Below are 22,206 nucleotides of genomic sequence, written 5' to 3' on the forward strand. Positions count from 1 at the left end.
CCTTTTACTCTCATACATTATTCACAATATTCTCTTGCTGTCCTAGAGTCAGATTGAGTCACTGCTAATTGTTCAGTGCCATTTCTCAAGGCCTATGTATAGTTTTCCTTTAGTTTACAAATTGCTTCTGGTTGGCCCATCCAAGACGGGAGCACGGACAGTCTTCAGAGTCGGCTGGGAGAGTTCCCAGGGCACATGGCTGGCTTCTCTGTTGAGTGGAGAACCAGAATGTAGATGAGCATTGGCCAGATCAGTTTTCAGTCCTGAAGTAGCAATGCCACCACTGAGTTTCTGAACTTCTTGACAAGAAGGGTCAGAGGGTGTGAGTAAGCACTGACCTTGGGTGTCATGCCATGAGGCCCCACCCATTCCATCCACCCAGACAGCTGATTCAAGGGTCCTGAGCCCACCAGTCTCAGTTATGTGTGTGTGCCCTCCTGACTACACCATGCCCTTTGAACACCGCTGACTCTTTCACCTGGGCGCCTTTGGCCTGACACCTTCAGCCTGCACAGTTGGATTATTATGGGCGGGGAACACCTGTGTTCAGCCATGAAGAGGTCACAAAAGGGGAGCCAGTGAATGGTCTCTCTATTGGTAATGAGGATCTCTGGCCCGTTTTAGGCCGGCCACGTCTGTGGCCGCAGATGTATAACATGAGTGCCTATCTTAGGCAGGTGGCTTTCAGACTTCCGCCCTGAGACCTGACCCGAGGCCGCCATTAGAAAATCAAATGAAATCTTCCTCTGGTGCCCAGAGCCCAGAGAGTTCTTTGATTACTTCATGATTCCTTTATGCACAGGGAGGTCTCATATACATGATCAGATGAAGAGATCTTAATCATTGCGTCCAGTCTCAGCGGTGATCCGAGTCCCAGTTAGAGAAGGGCCTACTTTTGCCTGGCTCTGTTCCAGGGAGAGGCTTTACCTGCACTTCTTTATTCAGTCCTTGCAGTGGCCCTGTGTCTGTGAGGATGGCGTGCTTTCCGTCACTGCTTTAAGAAGGAGGAAGCTGAAAGTTTTAAATTTTATTTTTAGCGTTTTATCTAAAAATATGAAAAATTGGCATGGCACTCTATAGTATTTCCATTGATATCACTGTAAATTAACACTTTCCTCTAAAAAAAAAATCTCAAAAATTGTCACTCCCATGTGTGGCACATGCTTATTGTAGTGTCACTAGGTGGTACTTCCGTGACACTCTGCCCATTCTAGAAGAACAGGAAAATCTCGAGCTCAGCACATTACAGGGTCAGACTGCGACATCCTGAGTACAGAGACCACGTTCTCCATGCACATTTCGTGCTCAGGCCTTCTGCATTTGATGGCAACTCCCAGTGGAAGGTGGGACTGACTCCCTGAGCGCTGTCCCTTCCAGGCCAACCCCTGAGTGGAAATCAGGTACTGGACTCATGATCGCCTCTGTGTCTGCAGAGGGTCCTAGGCCACTGGCGTGTGGTGGGGAAGTTGGGCAAAGGGCTAGGAGGAGGAGACTTTTATCCCATGGGGGGCAGGAGCTCTCAAGGGAGCCCCCAGAGTAAGAGCCTCCCTCCCAAGCAGCCCCTGCCCGCAGGCCCTCCCTCTTCCTCTGCGACCTGCCATGGGCCTCACATCCGGAGAGGAGCCCTAGAAACGGGCCCTGTTGATGCAAACACATGTACCCTTCGTCACAGGAAACGTGGCCTCACGTTCACAGTGATAACCACCGGGCTCCTCACAGGGACCAAAGAGGAACAGATTGTAGATTTTTGCCTAAATTAGGAAATACATGTCCCCCTCCCTCTTTTCCCGCCTCCCGTCAGCAGTTCTCAGTTCACCTCCCATGTAACCTCTGTTCTCCCTGTCTGACTTCGGAAGCTGGACATTTAGGAAACGAAGTCCTTGTTCTCTGGGCGTAGGTAAACGCAGTGAGAAGACAGATAATTAGTAACCTCGAGTCCCAGGTAGGGTTGTCAGATAAAATACAGGACCCCCAGTTAAATGAAAATTTCAGGGGCGCCTGGGTGGCTCAGTGGGTTAAAGCCTCTGCCTTCGGCTCAGGTCATGATCTCAGGGTCCTGGGATCGAGCCCCACATCGGGCCCTCTGCTTAGCGAAGAGCCTGCTTCCCACCGCCCCCTGCCTGCCTCTCTGCCTGCTTGTCATCTCTGTCTGTCAAATAAATAAAAAATCTTAAAAAAAAGAAAATTTCAGGCGTGCAACAGATGCGTTTTTGGTATGTGTCCCAAATGTTGCACAGGCCATGCTTATGCTAACGTTTTGTTGAGATTTAGCTCGGTGTCCTGCGTGTTTATGTATTTGCTACAACTGGTAGCCCCGGCACAGGGAATCCACCATTTGAGGCTCAGAAACATCTTGGCAGAGCGTTGGACCATCTACTCCACCCAGACTTGCTTTCTGGTCCCGAGAGCAGGAAAGCGGCCAGCTGCAGGCACACGCCGGCACTTCCTGTGCGGGAAGGTCTCCTTGGGTCTGCCCGGTGGAGGTGTAGGCTGTTATTGGTCGTTCAGGGGGGAAACTAAGGCCCAGGGTGGCTTGCCCGGTGCTCAGAGTCAGCTCCTGGCCCATCTCACTGCATAGTACTTTCTGGCAGTGGGTGGTAAGCAGCACGAATGCTGAGAAAAACCAGGCTTTGGAGGAGCGGTAATAACAGGTTAGCTTGGAAGTGCTCTGTGCAGAGATGGGAAGGCTGTGTCAGCGCATATGCAAATTATATGCAAATACACTTTGCCCCCTCACAGGCTCACCTACCTGATGGGACCCCCGTGAGCACAGCTCCTGCCCGCCTGGCTTTCTGGTAGGGCAGGTGTACCTGGCTGAGCCCTGCTGGACCCCTGGCGAGGTCCACGTTCTCAGGGTGCACGTGGGCTGGGACAGGAGGTGTGTGTGTGTGCGTGAGTGCACACACACGTGCTCTCTCGGTGTGGCTGAGGATGCGAGGGGGCTGGCGTGGAGGTGGACGCGTGAGGCTGGAGGAGCATGTTGACATGTGCGTGACTTGCCACCTCGAGCTGTGCGCACCTGGCAAGCCGCACGGCTCCTGTCTCCTGGCATGACCTCCCGAGGCAGGAGAAAACCCCTTTCCCTGGGCACCCTGCTGCGGAGGTGGCCGGCCCCAGGGATGACTGACGAGAACGCTGCTGACAGTGATGCCGCTGTTGACGTTTGCTGAGGCTTGGAGGTCTACCTGTCCTCTGGTGAGCACCTCGTACCTCATTCTCCTGAAGGTGCCTGTGTGGTGACTGTCCCTGCCTGACCGACAGGTGGACACACACGGGCTTTGGAAGGTAAAGTAGCTTGCCCACAATGGGCGAGACACCCAGCCGAGCTCAGCCCCGGGTGCCACTGGCTCTCGGGCCCTGCTGCCCGGTCGGGCGAAGCTCTGCTCGCTGAATACAAGACAGTGTCGGCACCTGGGTCCCGGGCATGGACTCTCTGAAGCGGGAGCACTGGCTCGAAAAATTCTTTACGGAGGTTTGCCCCGGTAGAACTGAGGTAGTTTGGGATCGGTGCGGTCCGTGTCAGTGTGGTTGGCCTCAGACGTTGGTGCCGTCTGAACACCGCGTGCTGGGTGCTGTTCTCCAGGGTGGGCTCTGAGCACCGGGGGCATGCGTGGGGGAGTGTGTCGCCTCTTGCCCTGTCTCTTGTGGGCTGAGCGAGAGAGCTTGGTTTCACGGCTACGCATGGGTGGCATCGGTAGCCTGTGTCTAGATTAGGGTGTCTTTGCTGATGCCTGGCTGAGTGTTTGGGTCAAGTTGCCTCACCTGTGTGAGCCTCCTTTTCCTCACCTGTGAAATGGTGTGCGTGATGGCTGCCTACCGCACACCACGGCTTGGAGGCGTGGCTGGTCTATCGCCCAAGAAATTTCTGCTTTAGGAGTCATTGCTGGTGACCCCCCAGGTGCCACTGGGGTGCAGCAGTACGGAACGTGCGGCTCTCTCCTTTGATGGTCCCAGAACTCGGGAAACCAAGCTAAGTTCATTGCAATGGGAGGGCGATAAAGATACCCCCAAAGTGCCACAGAGGATGTGCTGCTGACGGGACCACTTCCAGCTGTGGACCCCAAGGCCATTGTCGGGGAGGCAGCATTTGGATCTGTCTTGATGAGCAGTGAGTTGTGGGAGGGCCAGGCTGAGGGAGCAGTGTGAGCAGGAGTGCGGGGTCGGGGGCAGCCTGAGCTGTCCAGGTTGAGTGGATGATTTGTCCGTTGACTCACTCGTGCAGGGCAACAGCTTTGCAACTGGTGACAAGGCAGAAGGGTCCTGGCCTGTGGGGTTTGCGTCATTTAGCATGTGATGTTTTGCCAGAACTGTGCTGAGCGCGGTGTTCTGGCTTGGTTAGGGAGCGGGCCTCCCAGCAGCCCCCGCCCCCCACCTCCACCCCAAGGAGCCGGGAACTGGCTGAGAGCTGAAGGGTTAGCGGAGGCAGCGACATGGGCTGGACTGTGAAGGGCTGCGTGGCCAGCAGGGCTGGGGTGCGGAAATCAGATGAGAGGTTTGGGGAGGAACTAGGGGGGTGGTGGAGGCTGGTGCCCATGGATCATGCAGGCAGAGCCGATCGCTGCAGTTTTAAGATCAATGGGCACTAAGGGGTGGTCCCCAGTGTGAGGTGGTGGGTATAATTGTGTTTGGGAACCATCCCTCTGGCTGCGGCTTGTTGGGGAGTGGATCTGGCAGGAGCCAGGGTGGAGGGAGGGAATGGCTTTCTCCGACTGAAGCCAGTCTGACCGAAGTCCTGCTTGGCCACCATTGTCATCCCCAACCTGCTGAGTGGCTCACAGCTTAGCCACTGGAGCAGCGTGTCATGCAGACCCTGTTCCTGAGTTCACCCCTCCCTCGGCCTCCCCACCACCTTCCTTGGGAGAGCACGTGCGTTGGCTGCTTGCCCACGCACTCTGAGTTCCTCCCCTTGGAGCCAAATTCTGTGCAAGCGGACCCAAGGAGAACAGGAAGGAGCCCACAAGATACGAAGCATGCTCCAGACCCACTGCTTACTCTGGAGGAGGTCAGGGCTGATTTCCGTCTGGCGCTCCTCACTGGGCCAGGCACGTCTGCATGGGCTGGACTTCCTGGGGAGCAGAAGGCTTGGCAGGAGGAGCGGATTGCTCCACCGAGAGAGGCCCACAAGGTGAAGAGCTTAATTGTGCTGGATGCTACCCAGACGGCTTGGGTCTCCCAAGGGCCAAGTCCTGATTGGGAGGCTGGACGGACATGTTTGATGGTCCCGAGGGCCCACCAGCATGCCCTGTGAAGGGCAAGTCAGAGGTGGGGTATCCCTGCAGAGGGACGGGGACTCTGTGGGAAGGTGCCTGGGCCAGCGCAGCCTCAGAGACGGACGTCCTGCCCTGCTGCTTCGTCCTGCAGCGAACTCCTTTGAAAAAGCCACGGGCCGCGCCGGGTCTCGCTCACAGCTGGGAGGTCCTCCTCAATAGTTGCTTACCAAACACCTCCTTGGGGGCTAGGCTGACAAAGTCAAAGTCTTGTCCCTGGTGCGAGGACTGCATCTGTCAGCGAGAGGGGGTGTGTAAACTGCTCATGTGGCACACCATGCTGAGTGTGTGAGGAAGCACGTGCCTGCTGCCATGGGACCCTGGAAGGGGTGGGGGTCCCCGCAGCCTGAGCCACTTGGGTCATGTCTCATAGAGGAAGGACCATTTGAATAGCCTGGATCCATTCTTCCCACTCAGGGATAGGGAAACACGCCTCCAGAGCGGGGACTTCTCTAAAGATGCACTCATGGTCACACCTCCTGGATGATCCCACAGGATGCCTGGCTGATGCCTTTAAAGTGGGCACCTGTGTGGTCTCTTGTCAGAGCAATTTCATGAGCATCTGACCCAGGGCAGAAAACAGTAAGTGATTTGATAATGCATGCTTCTTTGTTTGGATTTTTTCAGCGCTGGGAGGTCGAACCATGACCCACAGCAGCACTTGTAAAATTTCTTCTTTCTTTTTCCATTTACTTTCTCTCATGTAGATTCTATGAAAAATTCCTACCTTTGTTCTGACCCTGCTGTTTCCATCAGTTGCTCTCCCGACCTCCACACCTTGTCTGATGCTTCTTAAGAATACAGTTTCGGGGCGCCTGGGTGGTTCAGTGGGTTAAAGCCTCTGTCTTCGGCTCAGGTCATGATCTCAGGGTCCTGGAATCGAGCCCCACATTGGGCTCTCTGCTCAGCGGGGAGCCTGCTTCCTCCTCTCTCTCTGTCTGCCTCTCTGCCTGCTTGTGATCTCTGTCAAATAAATAAAATCTTGAAAAACAAACAAACAAAAAAGAATACAGTTTCTCCTGTGGCCTAAAAAGCTCTGCATCGTCAGTTGTCTGCCCACCCTTTGGCCTATCTCCCAGCGCTCTTCTCTTTGTTATTGCCCTGCATGCCCTTAGCCTTATGCTAGTTTTAACCTGCTAAGTGAGTGCTTGCCCCAGGGCCTTTGCATGTAGTACTCCCTGTGTCTGGAACCCAGTGCCCTCATGTTTCCTCATGGCTGAATCCTTCTTCTGTTTCAGGTCCCTTCCCAGGCGTGCTCCTCCTTCGCTTTCCCTCACTCCTCATCAACCCACTGCAGTTTTCTGCTGTCATCACATTTCTGTCTGAGGTTATTCCGCTCATTGATGTGTTTTCGTAGTTATGATGCTGATTCTCACTAGACTGTCAGCCTCGTGAGGGCAAGGACTTTGTCTGTCTTATTCTTCCCTGATGCTTTGATCTAGAGTTTGGAACCTGGTTGGTCCTCAAGCAGTATTTGGTGAATATGTACCTGTTGAGTGCAAATTCCCAGACATCTGGGAGGGATAATGTCTTCTTTTTTCATTGCTTTTTTGGGGTCAGTGTCTGCCTGTTTGGACTTTGTCCTTAATTTCTCCCAATTATTTTGATTATGTATCACATGAAAGAGTGAAGGGTTGTTTAGTGAAGACAGAATCCTCTCAAGGCAGTGGGAAGTGCAGGGACAGACCGGACCAAGCAGGTTAGGAAAACAGGCGAGGCTCGGGACACGTACGTGGACGTGTGTCTGCAGCTACATGTATGTGCAGGTGACCCCATGACAAAAATGGTGGCAGCCGTCATTTGGTGTTGCAGGGAATGGCGTGGGCTCTGGTGAGAGGTGGGTTCTGGTCCCCCTTCTGTGATCTTTACAATGCACAGGTGGCTGATTGGTTTTAGCTCAAGTACCGAATCTCACTGGGGATGATTTCCTAGAGGTCCAGATCAAGAGGCTTCCGATGCCTAGCTCTGTGGGGAAGAGTGCTTTGACCAAGGAGCCATGGGTGCCAGGAGGGGTGGGGACCTTGACATTGCTGGGTTACATGGTCCTTGAAGCAGCTTTCTCTCTAAATTCCAGGCAGTGCTCATCCATTGGGAAAGCTAAGAGATGTGTTGGGGACCCTGAGTGAAGGGGCAAAGTCTCCCACATCGGGAGAGGCTTCTTCTGCGGAGGCTGGTCTTGAGAGATGTGCTGAGAAAGCTCTCCTGGGGGTAGGGAGTGATGGGCAGTCTGAGGAAGGTATGGCTGAGGTGTGTGTGTTTTCCCTGGTGCTCAGCCAAAGCCCCTGAAATTCCCAGCACCTAAGTGTAAGTCCGGCTGGGAGCTGGAGGTCTCTGTGCTGCTGGAAGCATGCTTTTGAGGTCACGCCAGCTCTTTCCTCTGGTTGTGGATGGGACTCTGGATTTTGGCTTTGGAGGGAAATTGGGTGGCTTACAACTTGAGCCTTACTTCCTTCCAAAAATGCTTCAGGGGAACTTACAGTAAGAACACACCCAGAGGCTAGGACAGTGGGAAATAAAGCCAGAACGTGAGATCAGAGGCCCCCAAAAGGAAGAGAAGACCAAATCTCCAGGAAGGTCCAGGGTCTCTCAGGCCAGGCCTTGGATTCGAGGAATAATCATCATTTGGTTTCATAAGGACAAAAGGATTCTTGGCTTGGAAAGGCAGCTGGCAGAGGCTAATATACAAATCTGTGTTTTAATCTGTTTATTGAAATGTTTAAACATATTGTTTTTGCGAATGCATCCAAAAGACACTGATTAGCCAGTGTCCCAAGTGGTGGGGTGTGGTGGGGTCTTAACCCTGCCATTTTGTTCCCCATCTGGACCTTTAAAAAAGTAAAAATAAAAAACAAAGTCCTTACATAAGGAACTTCTGGCAGTGTTGGGGGAGTAGAGAAACCAGTTTTTCTTGTTACAGCTGATATGTAAGGATTTTCTTCCTGCTCTAAAAAATTAATCTACAAAACCAGTGCGTGACGCCAGCAGGATCACTTCAGGTGCTGGAAATGATCTCATTTGTACACTCTGTGATGAGAAGTCTGATGGCCAAGTGCTCAAGAGCCACATCACGTCTTCCTAAACAGGGATACAATTTGTAGGGAAACAAAACGCCCTGCCTTTCCCTCGCTTTTCCCCTGTCACTCAGGCAGCCAGGGGCGATGATTTGGGGAAATGAGTGGCAGCTGGCAATTACGGCAGGAGAACATCGGGTGTAATGGGCTCTGGGAGGCTTTGTACCTTTCCCCCGCCGCCGCAGTCACAGCCGGCGCGAGGCGGGAGCCAGCTTGATGGAGCCCTCTCCATCAGCGTGATGGGAGCTGTTCCGGAAAGGGTCAGGGAAGGGAGGCATTTATTCCCAAATAGCCTCCGCTGCATCAGGACAGTGTGGGGGAACTGGCATGTGAGTCACAAGGACATCATCTGAGAGAAGTTCTGCCTGGTATCTTTCAAAAGACTCTTTTAAAAAAGCACAATACTTAGGGAGTCATTTTAATGGGCATCACAGAAATAATTTGAGGCCACGCCCATTAGCATTATCACAGTAATGATACTGTTTGGGACACAGTAAGTGGTAAAAGCAAGTCTGAAGAAAAGCTGTTGTGACCATAAATAAAGCTGCCACAGCTTGGTGCGGAGCGGCCCAGCCCCTTCCCGTCACAACCCCCTGAAGGGAAGGGCGTTGGTCCGTGTCCCCCAGAAAGCCAGTCACAAAGTCCTGGCCAGGGCTGGGATGCGGCCGCCAGCCCAGCGCCCCTTCCACAGTCCCACAGCGCCTCTCTCCTCTGCGGAAGGAAGGAAGGAGGTGGGGGAGAGGGAAACTCTCGCTGGGAATCAAGTTTCCATTTCAATTATTCAGCTGATCCTTGACCCCCATTACCATGGATAATCAAAAACTGGCTGGATGCATCATGTTTTAAATAAAAACATTGTTTAAGTGGCCCCAAGGACGTGCAGACAGATAATTGCATGGGGCACTCGCGCAATTACCCTTCGGGGGGGGGGCCTTTTCTATCTGCACAGAAACGAGAACAGCAGCCGTCAGCACGAGGTCACACATCTGTGGAGTGCTCCTTTCTGAAGGGGCTCAACAGGTACACCTCATTTCCCAGCCCACATGGATTGTGATTACAAACCTCTTCTGACAGTGAGGACAGCGTGTGGAGGATGTGGAGGGGAGCTGAACCCCCAGACTGCTGGGCTTGAATGCAAATGCGAGTACGCGTGTCCCCAAGGCAACTCGTTGCAGAGCCCAGAGCTGGCTGTCCCACCGCCCCCTTCCCCCTGGAGAGGCCAGCCTCTGGCTTCCACGTCAGGCACGTCCCGCCTGGTGTGTATGTTTGTAAGGCTCTTGGTGCAAGGTCTGGGTTTGTCCCAGGGAGCAAGGGGTTTGATAGGGCTCGTCCTCTGTGCCCGGCCCCATGTGGGCTGTGCAGCGGGGCGTGTGCGAGGGCCTGGCAGAGAGGAAGTGCTGGCGACACACGGGGCACGCGGCCCAAGAAGGGCGGCACGTGCAGAACAGGAGACGGGCTGTGTGTGTCCATCTTGGGAGAGTCTGCAGAGCAGAAGGGTGGCATCTGTCTTGCTTGGCCTCGTGTGGCCTTGGTTCTTCACGTACTGGGTTCAGACAGATGTTCATTTATTTGGTCCGTACTTTTGGGACTGTGACATGGCGCTAGGTAGGCCCTGTTCTAGGTCCATTCAGTGCTTTGTGGAGGCCAGCGGAGGTGGGGCAGGGAAAGGCAGGCAGCAGGAGGTAGGGAGAAGGGCAGCAGTGGAGGACCCGTCTGGCAGCTGCTCTTGACTTGACCCAGGAGGCAGTGGGCATGACTTCTTTGTGCCCTGCTGGCCGGGGAGGCTGGGCGAGTCCCCAGGCAGTCTGAGGTGGCGGGGGGCCGACTACAGCCAGTGCCTCTCCCTTCCTCTTTCAGCTGTGGGACGGCACACTCGGGCACTGGGGAAGGTCCTGGGACCGAACCCCAGAGGCAGGGGGGCATTCTGCTTCTAGCTGCGGGTTCTCAGTAGGAATGTGTGTGTGTGATTCTTCCTGCCTGGGCTCACTGGGACCCCCGGGGTGTCCGGGGTCTCCTCCTGGTTCTGCCGTTGCTGCTGCTGCTTGTAGCTGCCAAGCTAGCTTTGTCCCACAAACAGTCCTGGAAGACTGTGGTGTTGCCAGATAAAACTTGCTCCTGGCAAAGGAGTGATCTTTTCTGTTTATTTCCTTGGGAAAAAAGGCTGGAGAGAGCAAGTTCGCCATTCTTTGGAAATTACGTTTCTTTTCTTTTTTTGGTGACCATTGCCAATGCCAAGCTCATCGGCTATCTGCACCCACTCTGGAGAGTTAGGTCATTCTGCTCAAGAACTCGACCCGGGAGTGATTATTGTTACACTGAGGTAGGAACTGCACACCATGAAACCCATCCTCTGAACGTGTGCAGTTGAGTGGTTTTTCATAGAGTCACACAGTTGTGTAGTCACCACTGTGATCTAGTTCCAGAACATTTTCGGCACCCCAAATAAACCTCGTACCCCTTAGCGGTCCTTCCCCCAACTCTCCCAGCCCATGGTGACCACAAATCCACTTTCTGCCCTGTGGGGTTGCCTGTTCTGGACACTTACTAGAGATGGAAGCCCACAACAGGAGTCCTTGTGTGTCTGACTTCTCTCACTTAGCGTAACGTTTTTGAGGGTTGTCTGTGTGATAGCAGGTGTTAGGACTTCATTTCCTTTCTGTTGCCTAATGATGGTCTGTCCATTGGATGGATGTTTGGATGTTTATCTGTTCATTGTTGACATCCTTATTTTCGATCAACTCCAAAAGGTGGCTTTTTAAAAATTTTCTGTTACTGTTTTTAATCCATGTTTTAGCTCTTATACAGGAAAGTTTGTTAATTTATCTTAACGAAGAATGTTCAGACTGTAACTTTGGAGAAGAAAGGCAAATCAAAGTCCTTTTAGGACATAGAGACAAATTTGTCCTTGAGGACCTTCTTAGCTAAGTCTGGGGATACCTCTGAGTCAGGCCCCTCAGAGAATGGGGGTGGCAGTGCCCTAGGGAGCCTCACCCCTTTCTGCTTTGGTCCCTCCTTTCCAAAGCGCTCAAGCTGCTAGGGCCCTACCTCATGGTGGGCAAGGCCCTTGTCTTCACCATGAGAGCTTGGATGTCTTGTTGACTCGTGCTGGCTTGTGTTTCCAGTATCCCCCATGTCCCTCTCATCCAGTTGCCTGTGGCCCTCCCCTGTTGGGGCAGTGGAACATGTGGAAGTCTTTGGCCTTCATGAACTTTCCGGCCTTCCCAGCTTGCCTCTTGCTGCTACTTCTGCCCATCAAACTCTCCTCATCTGGCAGTGCCCAGTTCATCTGTCATTTCCTCCAGGAAGGCTCCTGAAACCTTCCTCCTCTGGGCTCTGGCAAAGTTTTGTTTGGATGTCTGTTGTGGCCAGGGGTGTTTCTGGCAATATTTAATGGCAGAAGAGGCACAAGCACCACCAAGTCAGACCAGATGGGGTCAGAGCCGGGCAGGTATTTACTCCTGGCTGCTGAGTTCGGGAGAGTGGCTCGGAGGAGGGCAGGGGACACTGAGGTGTGGCTGTGCCACACATGCCAACTGAGTTCCATCTTGCTCGCACGGGCTGGTCGAATCAGAGCTGGCTCTGCGTCAGTCACATTGCTGTCTTCAGCTGAGCGCTCCCTGTGGCCTCCGTAGCTGGTGAGGTGCCTGCTCCCTAATGCAGGGGCGGGGAGCGGAAGCTACATTGATCTGCACCATTTGGTTCTTCCAAAGCCCAGATCACTCAGTCAGATGAAATCCGCCCCCAGACCCAACCTAGCTGAACAGGAGTCTTAGATACTTGACCAGCTGGACATGACTGATGGCAAAGTGGGGCGAGGAAGCCTCCATCTCCCAGTGAGAACGGGTGCATTCAGAGCAATGGGACGGCAGCCTGAAGGAGTGAATATGCTCCAGTGCGCATGTGCAGAGCACATCCGTTCAGCCTAGTCCCTCTCCCGAGTGCACTTCTTTCCAGCAGCGTGCCCATTTTGTTCTCGGCCTCCACCTCTTCGAACAGCTTTTCACCCTCCATTGCTGTCGTGTTTGCCCCTTTCAGAGTTGTGGGGAGAGACGGGGACTCAGCATGGGTGCACAGCTTAAGGGACACCCAAGACGCAGTCACTGGGATCATCGTTCACTGCACCGTGTCACAAATAAAAACGAACGTGGACAGTTCCATGTTGAACAAAATACCAAGTTGTAAGTGGAGACAGCGCCGCAGAGATCCTTGTGAGGTCTCCCGCCATCATCACCTGCAGTGGAAATGCTCATTCTGGGCCCTTGGGAAGCTCCAGGTGTGCGTGTGGAGGCTGTGCAGACGCTCTTTCCAACCCCTCGGCCAGGAGGAGGACCACGCTGGCTCTGCCGCTTACCAGCCTGCCCAGAAAAGCCTCCCTTGTGATGCATGGGACCACACACCCTCATGTCCAGGGGGCAGCCTCTGTTTATGGGTCGTTAGATCAATAATCACAATTACTAGATGTGAGCTGTGGCTGGTTTTTTTTTTTCCCCCATCTGTGTCGGGCTCTTCCTGTTTTCTAAGGGCTGCTACTGTGACATTAAGTAATGTATAGAAAATCATGTACTTCCTATTTCGGAGCCAGCCTGGGTTTCGTCTCTGCTTGAGTCTCCTCCACGCTGCTCAGAATGGTGCTTTTCTAGTTCAACATGGAGTTGACTCAAAGGCCAAGCAATGGGGGAGCCATCCTCTTTTTTGCTTTATTTTCTAAGATGCAGGGAACATCTCTCTGTGCTTTGAGATTCTGCCTGCGGAGTAGGGATGGTGGAAGATGCCTCAGACACGTTCTCGGGGAAGAGTCGCAGACTCCCTACACAGAGGAGCAGGAGGGCGCATGAGCTCCCTCTGTCCTCGGGGAGGGGTCAGCCCACAGGTCTCTTCCGAACTACGGCTGTCTTCTCAGTTTCTGGCCAGGTCATTTGTATTTGAGTTGGAGCATCATTGACTGAAAATCATCAAGCTTCATAAAGGTATGTAACATGTCCCATGAGATAAGCGTGTAGAAGATGGCAGCTTAAAAAAACAAGCTTTTTAAAAAAGGCTGTGTTCTTAATGATATATTTATCTTTAAGCATGCAGTTAAAAAGAAATACCACCTAAAACTGGGTCTGACCCAGTTCAGTAATTCTCTTGTGTGCTTAACAGCACGGTTGCTTTTGTCAAAATATTTACTGCAATTCATAATGGCTGTCAGAAACCAGGTCTACAGTCCATGTTTGACTAAACATGAAAACAAGCTATAGGAAATTTGTGGCTTTGTAAGCAGTTTTTTCTAGTGATAGACCTAATTAAAATGAAGGTGTGAATTGTTTAGAAATACTAGTTATGTTAGCCTAAGACTGTGCAAAACTAAATGTACAGTAGATTCTAAAAAGGTATTTGATACAGAGCCTATTTATAGCGCTTCTGCTGATCACCCAAGGGTAGCATTTTTCAATGAGATTTACAAGGGACCATGGACCCTGGACCACGTATTTACACACATACTTGGCTTCCCAGTGTCCAGAATAGCTGAGAGCTGCAGGGTCTGTGAGATAAGCCATGGAGCCATGCTCTGAGAGGTAACATGCCTCTCTGTTCCCGCAGCAAATCTTTCTGTGAGAATGAAACCCGAGATGTTATCTGCCAAAATGCAGCGAGGGACAGGATACGAGCTAGAGAAATGATAGCGTCGGCTGGCTGGGAAAAGCAGAATCAACGTCAGGGCCAGTTTAAAATAATGTGCCTAAGTCTACTGCCCCAGATAAGAGCAGGCGTTTTGGACCTCCAGGCTAATGTCAGTTAGAGGGAGCGTGGAGGTTCTGCAGCCGTCTTGGGGACTGTGGGAAGGTCCTGAGGACACAAAGGATGAAGACGGGCTTCCTCAGTTGCACTTCAGCTGAGAAATTGAGGGAGGGGTGTGGTCACGGAGGAGGGGAGTCATGTGATCTGGGTCATCGGGAAGAACCTAAATGATCACTGTGGTGGCCTGTGGGAAATGAGGCCACCACAAAAGGCAAATGGGTACTGGCCAGAGACTTTTTTCCTGGTAGAAATTGTGAACACGTATGCAGAGAACCAAGCTTGCAGAAGGGAGCTGGGGGAGTTCTGTTTGATTAAGAGGGAAGATCCCAACACGTGGGGCACGTGCTCTGCACACACCAGTCACTCCTTACATCAGGAATACTCGGCGTGGAGAAGTTGGATGGCTTATTCAAAGTTCACAGTTTGTCGGGAGCAGCAGACTCAAAGATAGGTGTCGTCTCTGGAGTCTGGGAATTCCAGCACCCACGCGGCCCTTCAGGGTGTGGCGCTGTGGTGGTGGCTGAGTGGCCCTGGGATGACCACACTCGGGGGGAGTTTCTGCAGGGCCCGTTTGGGGCATCGGGAGGTAGTCTTTTCTCTGCTTTGCTTGCAACCAAGCGAGCGCGGTCTTCATTGCTTTAGCTGTGGTTTCATGATGACCGCTCGGTATTCATAGCCATGGTGGAGCTTTCCATCTATGGTAGTGATGTCCTGTGGGCTTCGAATATAAGAATACATAAGGAAAAGGGGTTGGTACAAAGAAGACCACGTCAAGGAAAATGATGCATGTTGAGGCCGTTTCTCCAAGGGGAGCCTGGTGGAACTCCAGGCTAGGGACATGGTTTTAGTTTAGGGAAACTATGGGCGCTGCATTAAATACATTGACTCAAACACTGGCAAGGTGGTTCCTATTTCAGTTATTTATTTATTTACCATTTATTACTTTAATAAATTAGCCTTTTGTTTTGTGATCATTGTAGATTTGCATGTGTTGTGAGAAATACTGTTGTAAGAAATATTCAGAAAGATCCCTTGTAGCTTTTATCCAGCCCCTCCTTCCCCACCCGTGGTAACGTTTTGCAGATCACAGTTAGGATATTGATGTTGGGAAGGTCACGTTGCAGATCATTTCCATCATCAGAAGTGTCTCTCCCTCCTGGTCTCCCTCACTTTTCTCCTGCCCTCCTCCTCCTAACCCTATAGTAGCCACCAGTGTATCCTCCCGTTCTAGAATTTGTCACTTCAGGAATATGGGTATTCGGTTCTGTGGGTAGAACCACACAGCGTGTAGCCTTTAGGGAGTAACTTTCCTTGCACAGCATAATTCTCTGGAGAGTCACCCCAGTTCTATATATTAGTAGTTTAGCCCTTCTTCTTCTTCTTCTTTTTTTTTTCTTCCCTTAGTTTAGCCCTTCTTATTGCCAGTTAGTATTCTATGATGTGGATGTACCACAGTTGGTTTAAACATTGGTCTGTTGAAGGACATCTGGGCTGATTTCAGGTTTTGGTTCTTATAAAGCTGCTAAGAACATCTGTGTACAGGCTTTTGTGTGGACAGAACCTTTCCTTTTTCTGGGGTAAATGCCCAGAAGTACAGTCCCTGAATTGAGCGGTAGTTGTATCTTTAATTTTTTTTTTAAACTGTCCAGTTCTTTTCCAGAGTGACTGTACTTTTCCACACTCACACCACCAGTGTGTCTCGTGAATGCACGTCCGCCCCTGTGTCTGGTGGTGTCACTGTGTTTTGTTTTTGCCATTCTGATAGGTGTGCAGTGATATCTCACTGTGGTTTTGATTTGCATTTCTCTGATGGCTGACAGTGTTGAGCATCTCATGAGCCTGGGAGTCTGAGTCTGCAGTACTCTTTTCACTGTCTTCTAAATAGGGGCTTTCACAAAGCAACTATTTTTCATCTTCAGTGCAGGTCTGAAAACTTTTTTTTTTTTTTTAGAGAGAACATAAACAGGAGGAGGGACAGAGAGAGAGGAAGAAGAGCAGACTCCCTGCTGAGCAGGCAGCCCGATGTGGGGTTGGATCCCAGGACTCTGGGATCATGACCCAAACTGAAGGCAGACGCTTAACCAACTGAGCCACCCAGGGACCCCTGAAAACTCTTTCCTATGCCCTAGAGCCTGAAGATTTTCTCCAGTGTTCTTTCCTAGAGCTTTCTGGTTTTACATTTTATATTCAAGCCTGTCACATTTTGAGTTAATTTTTGTCTACAAAAGGGGTGAGGTTGAGGCCGAGTTTATTTTTTGTACCTATGCATGTCAATTGCTGAAAAAGTTACATACTCCCGCCACTGAATTGCCTTTGAACATTTGTTCACAATCAGTTGGGTATATTCACATAGGTCTAATTCTATTTTTTTTTTTAAGATTTTATTTATTTATTTGACAGACAGAGATCACAAGTAGGCAGAGAGGCAGGCAGAGAGAGAGAGGAAGAAGTAGGCTCCCGGCTGAGCAAAGAGCCCGATGCGGGGCTCGATCCCAGGACTCTGAGATCATGACCTGAGCCGAAGGCAGAGGCTTAACCCACTGAGTCACCCAGGTGCCCCCTAATTCTGGTTTTTTAAGAAAATTCTCTTCTGTTGATCTGCGTGTCTGTTCCTCTGCGAATACAGCACAGTCTTGGTTCTGTGGCTGTGTAATACATTTTCTTTTTTTTTTAAGAAAAATTTTTTTAAAGATTTTATTCATTTATCTGAGAGAGAATGAGTGAGGGAGAGCACGAGAGAGGAGAAGGTCAGAGGGAGAAGCAGACTCCCCAAGGAGCTGGGAGCCTGATGTGGGACTTGATCCTGGAAGTCCGGGATCACGACCTAAGCCCAAGGCAGTCGCTCAACCAACGGAGCCACCAGGCGCCCTGTGTAATACATTTTCAAATCATGTAGACTGATTTGATCATTTCCGTTTTATTATCCATTTTCAAAACTGAGTTATTCCAGTTCTTTTACCTTTCTATATAATTTTAGAGTAGTCTTGTCTATGCCTATAAAACGTCTCACTGGGATTTTGATAGGAACTGACTTGAGCCTGCGCCTCAGTCTGGTGAGAACAGACATCTTTACTAAGGTCAGTTTTCCGGTCTGTGGACGCAGTGTCTCCTGCACTCAGACCTTCTGGGAGTTCTTCCTGTAATCCCTTGCACTTTTCAGCAGGGAGGTTCTGCACAGGGTTCATTAGATTTATACCCAAGTACTTCCATTTTTGAGTGATTTTAAGTGGCATTGTATTTTAAGCTTTGCTTTCTAGTTCGTTGCTAGTTATGAAAGTAGAATTAACTTTTATATGTTGAACTTGTATCATGTGACTTTGGTGAATTTATTCTAGGAATTTTTTTTGTAGATTTCTTGGAATTTTCTACATTGACAATCACGTCATCTGCAAAAAGGGGCAGTTTTATATCTTCCTTTCCTATCCAGAGGTCTTTGATTCCCTTTCTTGCTTTATCGCAGTGGCTGGACCTTCCAGTACTGTGTTGAATTAGAGTGGTAAGAGAGGCATCTTTGTCTTGTTCCTGATCTTAAGGAGGAAGTATTTCAGCTTTTTGCCATTAAGTGTAGTATCAGCTGTAGATTTTTTTTTTCTTTTTAAAATTTTATTTATTTATTTGACAGATGGAGATCACAAGTAGGCAGAGAAGCAGGCAGAGAGAGAGGGGGAAGCAGGCTCCCTGCTGAGCAGAGAGCCCGATGCGGGTCTCGATCCCAGGACCCTGAGATCATGACCTGAGCCGAAGGCACCCACTGAGCCACCCAGGCACCCCTCAGCTATAGATGTTTTGTAGATGCTTCTCATCACGTTGAGAAACTTTCCCTCTATTTCTGTGTTCTGAGAGATTTTATCACGTGTCGGTTTTGACTTTCACTGAAAGCTTTTTCTACATCAGTTGGTATGATCACGAGATTTTCCTCCTTTACTGTGTTAATGTGGTGGATCCCATTAGTACACCCTTGGAACCCTTGGCCGTGAAGAACTGTACTGTAGAGTCTGTTTGTTAATATTCTGGTGAAGGACTCTGCCTCGGTATCCACGAGGGATGCTGCTCCGTAGTTTTCTGTTTTGTGCTGTTGCTTTGGTGTAAGGATAACGTGTAGATGTATAAAATTAGTTAGGGAGTCTTCCCTCCTCTTCTGTTTGCTGCAGGAGGTTGGTGTTGATTCTTTTCTTTCTTGTTTTTTTTTTCTAAAAAGATTTTATTTATTTGATAGGGACAGACAGAGCAAGAGAGGGAACACAAGCAGGGGAAGTGGGAGAGGGAGAAGCAGGCCTCCCAATGAGCAGGGAGCCCGCTACAGGACTTGATCCATGACCCTGGGATCATGACCTGAGCCGAAGGCAGACGCTTAACCAACTGAGCCACCCAGGCGCCCCAATGTGTTGATTCTTTTTTAAACATTATGTAGAATTCTTCAGTGAAACCATCAGGGTCTGGAGACTTCTTTTTTGGGAGCTTTAAAATTACAAATCCTGTCTATTTAATAGAGTGGTATACAAATGATCTCTTTCATATTTGGCAACTTGTGCTAGTTTGCGCTTTTTGAGGAATTTGTCCATTTTATCTAGGTTACCAGATTTACCTGAGTATCATGTTTATTCACAGAATATTCCCTTTTTATCCATTTGGTATCCACAAGGTCTGTAGTGGTATCCCTTCTTTGCTGATACTGCTAATGTATGTCTTCCCTCATTTTTCCTTTCTCGGTATTTATAGAGATTTTGAAGATCAATTTTATTGATCTTCTGGAAGAACAAGCTTTTCCTTTCTTTGACTTTATTATTTTTCTCTTCCAACTTTATTGATTGCTTTCCTTTTCCTTATTATCTCCTTCTTTCTGCTTGCTGTGGGCTTACGATGCTTTTCTTTCACTAGGTTCTTGAAATAGGAGCTTAGATTTTTGCTCTGTGGCTCTCTTACTTAATGCAAGCCTTTAGTGCTCTCCATTTCCCTCTGAGCACTGTCCTAGCTGCTGCCCACAAATTCTGAGAGAATTTTTTCTATTGTCATTGTCACTCACTCGGTGATGTTGTTATTGTTGCTACCCTTGATATTCGTCTTTAAACACCTGGGTTGCTTAGTGGTATGCTGATTCTTTCCAAGTGTTGGGAGACTTTCCTGTTACCTTTCTGTTATCGACGTCCAGTTTGATTTTATTCTGGGCAGAGAACACACTCTGTGTGATTTCAGTTCTTACTAAGGTTTGTGTTACAGTCTGGAAGATGGTCTCTCCTGGTGTGGCATTCTGGGTCCTGGCAGGAAGTCGAAATTACACAGGTTATACAAGAGAAAGTTAAAACAAGAAGTGAAATCCTTTGTTGAGAGTGACTATAATATGTAAGGAAACTTTGTAGGGTACTTTAGGATTGAGAGGAAGGACAAAATTGGAAGAGGTTCCTACCTCATCGGAGAGGCTATGGCTTGGATCTCGAACAGCAGAGAAGCTGGCTGATTTAGCCAGACTGGAGCTTGCCCGGAGTTGCTGGGTGAACAATAGGCCACATTCCGGATTGTAGGCCGTCAGCAGGTGATGGACAATAGGAGACAGGGGTGTACATTGGGCATCCATCTGGACACCAGTGGGGGCAGAGGCCTTTGGAGCTAATGGGCTGCATGGGTGGGAGGTGGAGTGGTTGTCTGTGGACACCGCAGCCACAGGAGGGCTGCGCACAGGATACAGAAGGAGCTGCACAACCATGTGACTCTCTGGCCATAGGCAGGCTTTGGTTTCCGTGCGTGGGGCTGCAGACAGCTTAGTGTCAGGCTGAGGCTGCAAGATCGCAGGGGGAGTGTTTGTGGGGACTGGGGACTGGCAGGGGAGGCTCCGGCAGATGTCCTTGCACCCACACCACTGACCCTCTCCTTGGCCCCTGCGAAAAATTGTAGGAAGCCTCTCCTTCCTGGAATGTCCCTTCACATTGTGCCCTCTTTAAAATCTTAAAGGAATTGCACTATTTATCTTAGGGCATATGTCTAAGGGTTCATTTGGTACTGACAGGCAGTAAGTTAATAACTGACATGGCCTGCCCCTGGGGCCACTCCGCTTCCATATACATAGTGGGACTTCCTTAACACAATGAAACAACTCTGTATTTCTGCCTAAAAAGATACATCTTTCCTTCCTACAATTGAAGAAGTTTTAACTCTTTCAAAATAAGAATAAACAATCATTATATCCGTCACAGGATATATTAATTACTACTTGGATTAAGTCAAGGGCTTCCTGAATATTCTCTTCCCTGAAGACCAAGTTGTAAAGTTAACCTCCAATAATGACTCATGCATAAAATCTAAAAGTACGAAGGAGAGGAAAGAAGTAGAGGATGATCACTATATGGAAGCAGACCCTTGCGTATGGCATGCGTAGAGATCACACATAAAGCTCTTTCTGTCGCCATTTCTGCAGTTGGCCTTGGAGCTGTGGTCCATCCAGAGTTTTCTTGCCCTCAGGGCAGGACCTCAGCTGCTCTGTGTTCTTTACCCTTGGATTATGTAGTATTCCCTGAAAAGTTCGCGTATTTAGTTTTTCCTCTAGCTACTGTCACTCTAGTATGTGGCTAAAGTCCCTCTGGGGAAGACTAGAAGGGAGATCGACAGTGTGTCTTTGTGGCAAAAGCAGGGGCTCCTTTTTCAGGGACCTGGCACCTCTGTCCTTCAGGGACCTCTGACCTGTGAACTGACTTAGATCTGGAAACTGGATAAAAGGTCATGATTTTCCATTTGGTGACTTGAGTCAGGTTGTTCACTACCACACTTAGAGTGTTTCTTGCCATGTAGACCAAGCAATGCCCTAGCAGGCTGAGTACCTTTTTCACTCTTTTTTTTTTTTTTTTAAAGATTTTATTTATTTATCTGACAGAGAGATAGCAAGGGAGCACAAGCAGGTAGAGTGGCAGGCAGAGGGAGAGGGAGAAGCTAGCTCTCTGCTGAGCAGGGAGCCCAATACAGGGCTTGATCCCAGGACCCTGGGATCATGACCTGAGCTGAAGGCAGGTGCTTAACAGACTGAGCCACCCAGGCGCCCCCACCTTTTTCGCTCTTAGGGACACAAGGATTAGGCAACCACTGCTAAAGATCTCTGAGGCCCAAAGAATTCTGACTGCTGACATGTCCCCCACTGCTGTGTGGTTGACATGCCTACTTTGCCTTTGACAATTAAGTGCTGCCACTTGGCCTCTGCTATACTGGGATTCAGACATCACAGTGAAACCAAGGAGCCTATCCCAAGGGTGGCATTCCCTACAGTCATGCTTGGCTTGAAAAAATAGCAAAAACCAAAGATTTTCAGAGACCCAAGTGGCCCCTCACTAGTGTATTTCTCAATGTCCTGAGAATCCATTCCCACATATATATTCCCCATGTTTCTGTGACTGTGTATTGGCAAAGGCCTCCAGCTCTTTTGGTAGATAAGCTGTTTCCTGCAGGGTCACAGTGTATACCTGTCCACCCAGTCATGCTGAGACATGATCTTGTCAGGGGTCTTCTGGCAACAGGGGGTGGTAGGCTGGGTTCAGAGAAGGGTCATCCCTTTTCAAGGTGTCTGCCCCAAATGAGGGTGTCACAAGGCTTTTAAGCTGATGGAGAAGGTCTTGGACATTGGAGGGGAATCTGTTGCTGCTGCTAAGAGGGACTCAGGATGACCCAGACGTCAACATTGTCAATTTCTTGAGGTCCAGTAAGATGTCCTTATTCCACGTTTCAAGAATCTCATTTTCCCCCCATTAATGACCCAATTTTCACATGAGAAACTTGGCAAGACTGTGAATTCAGCTGCCATTTTAATTCAGCAACTTACACCATTACGTTCTGTGTTTGATTTTTAGCAATGTCAGCCCTGTGCCTATGAGAAAGAAGAGATTCTTTTAGGACTGGCATGGAGGCTGTCTGCTTCTCAGACCATGACTTGAGGTGGGAGTTAACAGACCTGAGCTTGTCATTTTCTCTCCATACGCACTCAAGGGCACTTAGAAACGTTCATCCCACACCACAGCCTTTGTAGTCAGCATTACCGCCACATGGCAAGAGCAGAAGGCACTCGAGCTCCCAAGGAACGCGTTCCAGTTGGCGCTTAATCACAGTCAACC

General features: G+C 49.9%; 1 protein-coding gene across 1 annotated transcript in view; it reads left to right on the top strand.

Annotated features, from left to right (window-relative positions):
* The first annotated feature begins 3,125 nt into the window (after window positions 1–3,125).
* The window catches only part of ZNF831 (zinc finger protein 831), a 100,711-nt gene continuing 81,630 nt past the window's right edge, over window positions 3,126–22,206 (top strand). Inside the window, 1 exon segment of the mRNA XM_045981709.1 lies at window positions 3,126–3,195. The gene's annotated coding sequence lies outside the window, so the exon portion shown is untranslated.

Source organism: Meles meles, chromosome 16 (assembly GCF_922984935.1).
Source record: "Meles meles chromosome 16, mMelMel3.1 paternal haplotype, whole genome shotgun sequence".
NCBI lineage: Eukaryota > Metazoa > Chordata > Mammalia > Carnivora > Mustelidae > Meles > Meles meles.